This window comes from Equus caballus, chromosome 16, assembly GCF_041296265.1.
Source record: "Equus caballus isolate H_3958 breed thoroughbred chromosome 16, TB-T2T, whole genome shotgun sequence".
Taxonomy (NCBI): domain Eukaryota; kingdom Metazoa; phylum Chordata; class Mammalia; order Perissodactyla; family Equidae; genus Equus; species Equus caballus.
In genome coordinates this window covers 29198297-29205959 of record NC_091699.1, presented here as the reverse complement: position 1 = coordinate 29205959, position 7663 = coordinate 29198297, and the positions used below count along the sequence as shown (strand labels likewise).

The 7663-nt window shown below is 46.8% G+C and overlaps 1 long non-coding RNA gene across 1 annotated transcript; it reads right to left on the bottom strand.

The window, feature by feature from the left end:
• Positions 1-618: 618 nt before the first annotated feature.
• Positions 619-6303, bottom strand: LOC138918117 (uncharacterized). Its single transcript, XR_011427110.1, has 2 exons — positions 6235-6303; positions 619-928 (listed from the first exon to the last, which is right to left on the bottom strand). It is a non-coding gene; the product is annotated as an uncharacterized lncRNA (long non-coding RNA).
• Positions 6304-7663: the final 1360 nt, after the last annotated feature.

Here is a 7663-nt window from a genome sequence, read left to right as displayed (position 1 = left end):
GGTTGGCTGGGCTGGTTCCTCCGCTCTGGGTTTTGCAAAGCCAAAATCAAGGTGTGAGCAGGGCTGCCTTCCCTTCTGGAGACTTGCAGGATGAACCACGTCCAAGCTCGTTCAGGTTTTTGGTTGAATTTGGTTCCTTACTGAGGTCTGTTTCCTTGCTGGCTGTCCGCTGGGGGCTGGGCTTTGCTCCTAGGGGCTGCCAACATCCATTCTCATGCTTTACACATTGCTCCCTTCAGCAATGGTGGGGTCTCTCTCACGCTTCAAATCTTGCCTACCATCAGCCAGAGAAAGTTCTCATTTTCTAAGAGTTGATGTGATTGGATTGGGGCCCGTTGGATCATCCAGGATAATCTCTCTATTTTAAAGTTTGTAACCTTAATTATATCTACCTAGTCCCTTTTGGCACGTGACATAACATATTCATAGGATCCAGGGATTAGGATGTGGACATTTTGAGGGGCCACTATCTGTCCTACTACAATATACTGTTATATCCTGAAAATCAGTGTTGCAGCTGGAGCTCTAGTGGGATCTGCATTGCAATCTAACCGAGCAAAATATATTTGATGGTGTATTAGTTACCTATTGCTGCATAACAAATTACTCCAAAACTTAGCAGCTTGAAACAATGAATCTTCATTATCCCACAACTTCCCCGTGTCAGAAATCTGATGCAGCGCAGCCGAATGCCTCTAACCCAAGGTCTCTCATGAGGCTGTGAGCTGTTTGCCGGAGCTGCGCTTTCATGGGAAGGGGGTTCCATTGACTTCGGGGTTGAAGACCATTTCCAAGCTTATTTACATGTTGGCAGCCTCAGAAGATTCACCTCCAAGTTCACTATGTGGCTGAGGGCAGGCTCTACTCCTTACCACGCGGGTCACTCTCCAGGCTGCTTGAGTGTCCTCCCAACATAGCAGCTGGTGATCTGAAGGAGAACCAGAGAGAGAGCAACAGAGAGTGAGCACACCAAGAGAGAGCGAGAGAGCCTGAGATGGAAACCACAGTCCGTTGTGTTTTTTTGACCCATCTCAACCATTTTTCAGTGTGCAGTTCAGTAGCGTTGAGAATATTTGCATTCTTGTATATCAGATCTCCAGAGCTTTTTCATCTTGCGAAACTGACACTCTACACTCATTGAACAACCCCCAAATCCCCCTCCCCTCAGCCTCTGACAACTGCTATTCTACTTTCTGTCTCTATGAGTTTGACACCTCTAGGTTCATCACATACAGTGTTTGTTTTTATGCAACCGGATTATTTCACTTAGTATAATGTCTTCAAGTTCATCTCTGTTGGAGTATAGGATTTCCTTTTTCAAAGTGGACTAATATTCCATTGTATGTATACACCACATTTTCCTAAGATTGGCCCTGAGCTAACATCCATGCCAATCTTTCTCTATTTTATGTGGGATGCCACCACAGCATGACTCGATGAGTGGTGCTAGGTCCGTGCCCAGAATTGGAACCTGTGAACCCCAGGCCACCCAAGCAGAGCACGCCAGCTTAACCACTACACCACCAGGCAAGCCCCCAGGAATCTGTATTTTAAACAAGCTCCCCAAGGAGATTCTTTTGCCCACTAAAACTGAGACTTAGAGCAGAAGGAAAGTGAGGTGGATAGCAGGAAAAGTGATAATTCCCTCTAAAAATATTATTCCCAAGGGACACCCTTTTCAACAGTTTTTAAAGGTGATGTGATGAGATGTCAGTTCGACATTTAGCAATATGGCTGTGATGAAAAGACCTGAGTGGACGCCGCATGAACACAAAATCTTGAGACACATAGAGGAGGTAGTCCAAAGATGATACCTCTTACTGTTTTTTCTGTTTTCTGTTTTATCCCTCTGTAGATCGTGCCCTCTGGCCAGGCCCCACCCCCAGACCCACATCTTCTGACATAAGAATTTACCTAAGTAGGTCTAATGTCACAGATTCTTACAGCAGAGAAGGACTTAGGAGCTTGTCTTGCCAGTGGCTCCCAAACACAGCTCGTCTGCCAACCAGCTTTTAGGATTCTTTTTGAAATCCTGCTTTCCAACACTTCCCACCCCCGACTCCCTCACACCAACTCCAGAAGTGTAGATTTGGTAGCTCTGGGACCTTGAAATCTGTGGCTTTGCAAAGCTCTCCAGGTGAATCTGATGGTCAGCCAGATTCAATAACCACTGGTCCAAAACCTTTATTTTTCACAGCAGGAAGTTGACCCAACATCAGAGAACTCAAACAAACATTGCCTAGAAGTTATGTCTCCTAAATCCTTGTCAATATGCTTTGAAAACTGTGTCATCCAAATGTCTAATCATTGGAGTGAAAACCATATGGAATTTGAGAATTCAGATTGTTGACACTGGGGTACAAGCCTGTGCACAACTATACTGTCAGGATTTAGGTCAGTTCTTGATGTCGTGACTGTCAGCTGGCCGAGGTTCAATTGTGAAGAATGACCCATGAGTGAAATTGTCATTACCAAGTTAACACCATTGGGAATCAGCAGCCGTTAATATTTTAATTCAGGTTATATCTCCTCATGCTTTGATTATCATTAAGATTTAGAAATTAGAAAATTGGGATTTCAGCCATATCATAAATATGGATAAAATACTCGCTCACATACATGTACCACAAACCCGGAAAATAACTTTCCAGCTCACTGGTTCTCCAGTCTCGCTGTGTATTGGAATCACCTGGGAGGGTTTAAAAACACCCTTGCCCAGCCCCGACCCTCAAGATCTCAAGAAGCAGAATCCAGAGCCCGGGCTCATCTATTTTAAAGTAAAGCTCTCAAGTTATTCTGATGCATAGCCAGTGTTGATAACCACTATTCCAGCTCCTTAGATGTCTAATAAGATGAGAATAATTAGGAAACTTTGTTTCGCATCATATTCCTGAGAAACATTTTTGCCCTGAATGGGCTCATGAAGGATCTCATTCTGTGATCCTGCAGCCTGGGAATTCTAATGGGTAACATTTGTGCCCCGCTTTATAATTTACTAAGTGCTTTTACCACCCAGTTATGATTATTTATTAAGTGTCTATCATACCTTTTCTACTAGAAGTTCAAGGCAGTGGATTCTGCTGCCCATTTTAAAAAGGACTCTATTAATAAGGCTTTTCTTTTCAGAATTTTAAATAAGGCAAAGGAAAAAAAATGTCAGAAAACAGGAGAGAAATCTTTTTCACAGGGAAACTGTGCAGTGTGTAACGATACCTGGACTCTTTGAATATCGTATGTTGAGACCGGGCTAAATTCAGCCTCAGAGATTCACAGACCCTTGGGGTTGAAGTAATGATGAGAAAGGAACCGAGGGGAAAATCTGAGTTCCAGACCAGTGCTTTTCACACTCTAAAGTGCATGTGAATCACTGGGGATCTGGGTAAAATGCAGATTCTGTTTCAATAGGTCTCAGGCTAGACTTGAGATCCCGTGTTTTTAACAAGCTCCCAGGTGACACAAAGGCTGCAGGTCCACAGATCACATTTTGAGTGGAAACATTCTAGAATTACAGACAGGCAGTTGGAAAGAGGTCAAGAAATCTGATTTTCCCGAGTTCTGTCCCCAAATCACCATGAGACTTTGGAGAAGTCACTTCACCTCTCAAAATCTTAGATTTCTCAACCCTAAAACGAGGTGGGGCATTGGTCTAGATCAGCGATGACAAATACTTAACCCTTGTCACTGCTTTCCCAGATGCCGTGGAAAGACCGAAGATCCTGCAGGCAGAATGGGAACCATTTCTAGTCCTACAGCCCAGAAAACGCAGGCGGTGTCTTCAGGAAACACCTAGTAAATTGTACACCATAACATTCGGCAAACTGTGACCCAGGACCTCTTTCACATGGATCTGATTGTCAAAGCAATTAGGTTTAGAGAGTCGGACTTGGTATGGATAAGTTTCGATGGGGAAAGAAGTTGCCATGGTAAGAGAGCCTGAAGCAACCAAGAAGCCCTTTGATGAGAAAAATGCCAAAGGAGGAAAGGAGTCCAGCAGGAGATTGGCAAGGAGGCCACAGGGGACACGCTTAACCCACTTCACATTGCCCTGGTCCTTGGATTATCATCTGAAACCTTGGTCTTCCTAGGGTTTCCGCTTCAGCCCCCAAACCTGGACTATAGAGAAGTCCACTCTGCCCCGACCCAAGCAAAAGAAAGGAGACTCCCATAGGCAGGGCCTGCCCCCATTCTCCCCTCGGGACCCTGGTATCCTTTCCAGCCCTGACTGGCGCTGACTGGTGCGAGGAATGTGCTCGTGGGACTTCCGGGTGGGCCACTGGGTCTCGTTGCCTGGACTTGAGCTCCAGCATCTCCTAATGGCAGCGGGAGATGGTTCTATATCAATCAAGAGAGGCGCTGTTCAGTGGGAGGCCGTCCATGGGCAGAATTGATCAATGCACTCCTCATGCAAAAGCCTCGGGGGGTCGCATGGCTGGCACTGCTTTCAGATTTTCCAGGTTAAGAAAGATATTCCCAGATGGAAATATATATATTCTTAGACACAGAGAACATGCCAACGCACCACGCTAGCAACTCTCACTTTTATCCCATTTAAGCAGTACAACGCTGCAAACATAGTGTGATTGTTCCCATTTCACAGATGAGGAAACAGAGGCTGAGAGGTCAACGAAACTCCTGCAACTCACACAGTGGAGTGTAGATGACCTGGCGTTTGATTCTCAGTTCCTCTGATGCCACATCCGGTGCCCATAACGCTGCACCTCACTGCCTCCTAGAGCTGTCCTTGGAGGAATCTTCAGAAGCTGAGACTGAGTGAGGTTGAGGAAATGGAGTCAGTTTTGTTCCCTCTCTCTAGTTCAGGACAAAACAGGGGCACAACGCATGGGAACACTTCTTGCAGTTCCTGGATGAAAAGAGGTGGACCTGGCTTTCCGTCTCCAAGTGGTGGCAATGTGATTTTGAAGGTCCTGAGTTACAAATAGGTGACATAGAGAAGGTGCCTGGGACTCTGACTACCCCCTTGAGTGGATATAAACTGTGGATGCCCTTAGCGACTATCTTGTGTATACCCCCCAAACCCTCAGTCAATCCAATCCAAATGTTTTGAGTATACAACCTGCCAGACAGTGAGGCAGGTGCTGAGAAGCAGATGCAGGTGCACAAGGCAGAGGAGGCCCCCTCTCCGGGGCTGACCTTCTGGTTTGGAGAGGGGCAGGGGAGACGGTCACAAGTAAGACATTTCACATGTAAGGAAAATAATGAAAGGGGGCCTTGGAGTGCCCCAGGAGCACACAGGGACCCACCCTCTGAGCAGACAGCTGAGAAGGCCAAATGGATTGAATTCAGCTTAACCAACCTCCTCCTGCCTAGAAGAAGTTGAGCTAGACCAGAGGGTCAGCCTCTTCTGCCGCCTGGAGCCATGGCTGCCCTGCTCTCCTTTGCAGAAACACTCCCTACTAGGGTTGTAATAAGTTCCCTGCCAACTTGGCTCACTGTGATGTCCCCGGCCTCTCTTGGTCGGGCAGAGAAGCTCCAGGTGTGTACGTGTGTGCACACAAGCGTGCGTGTGCACACACACAGCCCTCTGCGCTCACGAGGTCATATTTCACATCCTTCCCTCAGGCAAAGCCGAGTGAATGGGGTTTCCTTCTGAGTTTGCCCTGGAGATGCCGTTAACGTAATGTATTTTAAAACCATTTCCTTTGTTCTTAGGGGAATATGCTAAGATATTAACAGTGGTAGATCTGGGTGGCAGAATTATGGGGGAATGTCTTTTCTTTCTTCCTTTCTTTTTAAAAAATTATTTTTATTTCATAGCTTTTCCATAGTGAGCATGAATCACCTTGTGTAATAAAAAAAAAATTTAAATATAAAGAAGGATGTGTTTTCCTTTGCTACACTACACTGCTTTCTAATTGACATTCGCCCTGGAAGATAAGGAGGCATGTGGTGTCTTTGAGCCTTGGTGACAGCTGTCTGCTGTAACGGCATGGGCACTGGACTAGAAACTACAACACACAAGTTCAGCTCCCAGCCTTCCAGAACTTTCTAACTTTGGGACATTGAGCAAGTCACTTAACTTCTCTGAGCCTTCATTTTCTCATGTGCAGCCTGGAGCAGCAATAGCTCCCAGAGATGAAATTGATACACAAATGTGAAGTGGGATTATCATTATAATTATTCATGTAACTTAAAATTGGCCAATTCACACTCATGTATAGAGAAGAAAAAACCAGTGGTTCTGGGAATTGTGGCATGGTCAGTTTCAGTTGTTACCTCAGATGACTAGTCTCGGATGGCCCCCAATGGTTCTCACCTCCTAGTACTCATGCCCTTGGATAGTCCCCTCCCCCAGTGAGTAGGGCTAACCTGTGTAACCAAGAGGACGTGACAGAAATGACAGCATGTGACTCCTGAGGCTGGATCATAAAAGACATTGTGACTCTGCCTTACTGTTGGATCACTCACTCTAGGGGAAGGGGGAAGCTAGCTGCTGGGCCATGAGGACACTTAAGTGAGATCCTTGGAGTGAGGACCTGAGGCCTCCTGCCAACCACCAGCACCAGCTTCCCAGCCCTGTGAGTGAGCCATCTTGGAAGCAGATCCCCCAGACCCAAACCTTCAGAGGGGCTGCAGCAAGTGACATCTTAACTGCAAGCTCTTGAGCAACACCAAGCCACAACCACCCAGCTAAGCCACTCCCTATTTCCTGACCCACAGAAACCCTGTGAGAGAATATAAGTGTATTGTTACTGTAACTCTGAAATTGTGAGGAGGTCTGTTACCCAGCAATAGATCATCAGCCCTTCAGCTGGCAGCCCTCTAGGAAGGTTAGGGACCCGCATGGCTTTGGGAAGAGCAATTCATTCCAAGCCAATTTAATTTCTTTTCATGATGAAGTGACTTAGCATGTGGAGAGAGGAGGGGGGAAGCAATAAGTGTCTCTCTCGGACCTCAGGAGGGCTTTCAATGTGATACCACATGCCGCTCTCATCAACATGCAGGGAGCCAGGGTCTTAGAGGGCCTTCATTGATTTGGCCCCAGGAGAATGGATGCGAGAGCTAATCCAGGGCTTGAGGGAGGGGAGGAACATGGATACCAACACCAGTGCTAATGGTAACACCTTTCACTACTACTCATATTAACACTGCCGATACTCGTTATCTAGACGCCTCCCCGGCAGAGAGCCCCAAGTGCTTTGGAATTCAGTAATCATCCTGTCCTTTAATAAGGAAAACGCTTTCAGCCCCTGTTGCAGCGTTTTGACAAGTCTCCTGCAAAAAGTCCAATGATTTTCAGAAAGATCTCCCTTCTCTGGTCAGTGGGGGCTGCAGCCTTGGTCACCACTGTTCCCTGGTCCTTAACCATCATCCTCTGCTCTTGAGGCTGTTGTCCCCTGTTCCCCTCTCTGTTACTGCTGGACCAACTCACTTCCTCCATGTCCCAAAGTGCCAGGAACACAAGGCTGGTCCCTGAAAGTTGGTGGATAATGGGAGAGGTATTACAGTCCGGCAGAGCAGATCGACTAAAACCCAATCTACAGCAGCCTGGCCCTTGAGTTCCTTGTCTGTTGCTGCTACGGGGGCTTCTCTTGCTCTGCGTACGCCCTCACTGGCCACTGCTCTCCTGAGCTGCCTCCGTTCTCCTCTGGACCCTCTCCTCAATCTCTCCCTTCCTCCCTTTCCCGGCTCCCCCTCACTTTCT